Genomic DNA, 4,862 nt, shown 5'->3' on the forward strand with positions numbered 1-4,862 from the left:
GGGAGAGGGAAGAAATGAAGGGGGGGGAGGGAGGGGAAGAAAAAGAAAGAGAGAATAAAGACACTGCCTTGTGGCCAGCATTATCCTAGAGGGATCCGGGATGCACATGTAGTCAGAAAAATAATTCTCGCTTTAACAAAGCAAGAAGAGGGGGGCAGGAGTGGAGGAAAGCTACAGATCCAAATGGAAAGTGCCCCAGGGTGTCCAATCTGCTGGGTTTAAAAAAAAATCATTTTGCCTCATCCCCCTCCTTCCCCCACCAGGGAGCCAGCTCCTTCCTCCGTCCCCCCAGCCACCAGCACCAAAAGGAGTGGAACTGGAGAGAGAGCAGAAGGTCTGTTTAGAATTTCACATCCCTTCCATCCTGCTCCCTCAGTGCTAAACTTTCAAGACAAAAATTATAAAACGAGGTGCTTTGTTGGTGAGGCACATTCAGAGATCTTCCTGTTAGGAACAAGAAAGGAAAGAGAGAGACAGAGAGTGAGACAGAGAGATAGCTAGATGGAGGGCTGGCTTTGTGCTTGCAACAAGCCACTAAAGGTGCATTTTTAATTAAATTTATACAAAATGTGTCAGTTTTATCTCTATGTTTCAAACCTGACTCTTTTCTATCAAAGTAAAGTATTGATCTTCACTGCCCCGAAGCTACCTGACTGAATTAAACAGAATAAATAGAAGAAGGACTGAAAGGGCTTAGAAACAACTGCAGAGAGAGGAATGTTTAATGGCTCCACAGTCATTTGCTGCAATTAAAAAACAAAACCGTTTAGATGGGCTGTTAACACCTTGAAGTCTGAAAATCCTCACTTCAAAAAAGCCCCAAAACAGCTTCCAGGCAAAACATTTTAATTGCCATAAATACTTCCAACCTCAGCCATCACTGGTGTGTGTGCGCATTGTACAGATAGACAAACAGATCCCTGGGCCCAACAGGACAGAAGTCACTCAGCTGGTGAGATGTATGCATGCTCTATACGGCACAGACACATCTCCAGCCAAGGAAGGGTGTGTATCCAGGCTGACCCAGATACATATCCATTTTTTGTAAGCAAAAACCCCATTTATCCGAGAAGTTAAGAATGGACATTTTAGACTCACACATGTATTCCAGGTCTCTTTGCCTAACATGACATTGCCTCTGCTGAACACAGTCTCCAAACCAGCCTCACTCAATTGCACGTCACACAAGCCATGGGCATCTTACAAAGCTCTCTCTGTGCCTGTCTTATGTCACAAGAAGCTGTCACAGACCTTGTGCCGCAACCTGTCCCACTCGGTTATGAATGAAGTGTGTTGGGGCTGGGGTATCCTGTGACAAGAGCCTACAGCTCCTGGGACAAACGGGGCCCACAATTTTACTGAAGGCTCTTAACCATCACATGACTTTAAAATTAAGAAAAAAAAAGAAAAAAATTTGCTTGGTTAATATTAAGGCAATGTGGTACTGTGTGACTTACCAAAGTCCCTCTGAATGGCCTGAGCATCACTCAGCACGGAAAATATTTCCCATCCCTACTTTGTGGTCCTCTTCTGCTGAGCTCAGCAGAAGAACTCGATTTTAGGGACTCTGTAGAGAGAGACATCAGCAGGCTGAAGAGTTCTATCAGCTTCAGACTTTTAGAGTTTACACTGGAAAATAATAATTCACAATTCATCCCCTTCCCTGGGTGTTTCTGGGACAAGGGGACCAGGCTTATGGTGGGAAGCCATTTTTGCAGATGCTGCCTGCAGTTTCCTATCTCAGTGGGGTTTCTACCAGGTCGGCAGCGTGCTGTGCTGTTCCTGGGGAAGGTTTTGTACAGAGAACATGAAACTTTACTTTGTGTTTTTGAAAATCTGGAAAGAAAGAGTGCTATAGCCTGAACCCAGCTTTGGATTGAAAATCAAAATAAACAGATGTACTGGCCTTATGTTTCATTTTAGTTGGTGAAGCATTGCAGCTGTGGCGCTGGATGGATGCTTGGAGGGACTGGCTTTGCAGGTAGTTCTGCCGATCGGGGTGATGATCAAAACAAGATTTCAGCCTATCACATGGACCCAAGTCCATCTTTTTTGGCTGATTCCAAGAGTCCCACAACACTAAAAATGCTGTCCCTCATCATTTCCGGGCCAAAAACCATCCTGAGAATTTTCCTTACTTGGATCTGAAGGGGAGGGTGATCTTTGCTGAAGGAGCAGGGTCAGATAATAAAAGCTCTGATGAGTTACTCGTGCGTCAGTTTAGGCAAGTGAATACTGCATTTTCTCATCTTTCAAACATTTTGTTCCACATTAAGTAATGATGACAAGATTTTCTGTGAGCAGCAGGCCATTTCACATGGCAGCAACAGCATGACTGTCACCATGCACATTTCTTGCCTGTGACTATTACAGAATCACATGCTTTTAAAGGATCTGCTAAGCGACATGTATGGGCTCGTATTGTGGCAGCTCCCTTACCAACATGTGAACTGCAGGTTAACATTCATCCCAGTCAGCTGAAATGCTCAAAAGCAACAGAAGCCAGCGTGGCTCTGCTTGACAGGATTTCAGAGCTACACTCTCGCCTGAGCATCAGGAAGTTCTGCCCTATACCCTTCCTGGGCCCGCAGCCTCTCAGGGGTGAAACAGCCCTACAAATCTGAGCCAGTTGCCATATTCTGTAGCAGAGGGTACATACGCATTCAGTCAACTCTGCAACTTGTGCATCTGAAATGAACCGTTTGAGAACTAAGGAATATGCATTTTTACCGCTAAGGTTGAATACTCCTGCTGCTTATGGCCAAGCTCCTGCTGCTGCACTTCAGAGCATTTTGCTTTGTTACGGACCCCTGATTAACACTTTCTAAGCATTTCAGTCCACACTCCAGTCACTTCACAGATTGCAATGAATGCAGATTTGAGTTTATGGGTTCATAAAAGTGTGAATTAGCACAACAATTTTCCCGCAGCCTATTTGCACAGTCCTTCTTCAAGTGACCTGTCCCTTCAGACAACACAAATATTTCAGCTCAAGTGAACTGCCTGGTGAGGCATTTTTAAGAGACTAGAACAAGATCTGTGGCCCCAGGAAGCAATGCCTGTGGGAGCACAAAGCAGGAGCATCACTGAGAAGCCCAGCACTTGCACCTCTTTGCCACATTAGAAAGTGCTCAGATGAGAAGTCCTTTAGCCCCTGAACAAACTGAAGTGGTCCCAGCAGCCCCAGGCAGGCTCTGAGCCTGGCATTGCTTTTGCCACCCAAGCTAAGCAGAGAGGGCTGAGCAGACCTCCCCTGCCTGTCCTGCGCTGGCACAGTGGCGCTTCTCTCCTGCAGTAGAGATGCAGTTGCACAGCCCCACTCCAACACACCGGGTCAGATGCAGAGACCCCAAGACGAGCACCTCACAGCACCCAAGTGCTGTGCTCCGCAGGCACAAACCTTAATCTCTACTCCAACATCCCATATCTTCGAGTTGTGGAAAACACTGTCACCCAGTAATCTGCCCCTTTTCCTGCTCTCTGCCTATCACTGGTGTGATCAGTCCTATCTCTCCATGGAGGAGGGGCTGGCTGACCAAATTTCTTTAATTAAAAGAAAAAGGATCAGGTCTATTCTAGATAAGCAGGCAGGATTAAAATAGACAGAAAGAATAGACAAGGGGCAGCTGTCAGCACTCCAGCCGATCCAGCGCGATTATTAATAACGATAAGCAGAAGAGAGCTAATAAAAGGATAATGAAGTGGTCCTGAAAGTGACAGGAGATGGAGTCTGATAAGAGGGCCCCTGGCCTGGAGCTGCCATGGGCCCAGTGAGGTCTGTGCAGAGCAGCCTGCTGGGGCAGCCTCAGGCAGGAGGGCACCAGGAGGAAAGGTTTCATCTCCCCAGGGACTGTGGCAGAGAGATTAATGGGCTCAGGAGCTCTGGGTGTCCATGTCATGCAGCATTCATGACTGAATCAATCAGGATGCTTCCCAGGCTGTGGTCATAAGGAGCGTGGGTCGTCCCTCCAGACAAAGCAGGACCCTGGGAGGGCTGGTCTCACCAGGGCAGCTGATCGTGGATCCCTTAGTGCCCCACAGCTCTCCTGGCCCTCCCTCAGCGCTGCACAGTCCCAGCACAGCCCAGGACTGTGATGCTGCATTTTGAAAACGAGTGCAAGCAAGAGAAGCTGCTGAGGTGTGGGGGCAGTTGCTGGGAGAGCACAGAAGCAAAGTGGGGCTCCTCTGCCCTGCTTGGGGACCATCCCCTGCTCTGGGCTCTCCTGGCTCTGTCAGCTGTCCAGGACAGGAAAATGTCCCATATCCCAGGCAGTTATCCAAAAAGGTGGAAGGATGTGGCTGAGGAAAGAGCGATCAGCGGAGGGTTGGCTCTGGGTGCCCTTTCCCATGGAAAAGCTCACACAAGGAGCATAGGCAGAGACTGCTGCAGCATGGGAACAACACAGTGCACCCACTTGTACTAGCTGGGTACAGCTCCTGGCCGTGGTACAGGTCAGTCGAGGGGAAATAAGGTATAGAAAATTATTTCCTAGAAGTCATTAAACAGAGAATGAAATCTCACCTAACAGCAGATACATCCTCTGTCCCCTGTGTTGAGGAGAAGATCAAATCATCTGCAGAGATGCAGTAGGAAAGAGGGAAGAGGGAGACGGGGGAGTCAGAGCCTCACAGCAAGCGACAGAAGTCAGATGGCTGGAGAAGGGAAGACTTGGTCAGAGAATGCTGTGGGAGGAAATGAGGCTCTTTTGGACAAACTGGCTTAGTTTCCATTCAGATTAGATCTCTTTCCCATCCAAACACCCCCTTCTCCCTTCCAAGTCTAGACCATGTCTCCTTCAGAAGGAGGAAGACTTTGGCTGTGGCTGTGACATCCCCTCCTGAATAGCGGGCAGGCGGCTAGC

This window comes from Apaloderma vittatum, unplaced genomic scaffold (genome assembly GCF_000703405.1).
Source record: "Apaloderma vittatum isolate BGI_N311 unplaced genomic scaffold, ASM70340v1 scaffold28490, whole genome shotgun sequence".
Classification (NCBI taxonomy): domain Eukaryota; kingdom Metazoa; phylum Chordata; class Aves; order Trogoniformes; family Trogonidae; genus Apaloderma; species Apaloderma vittatum.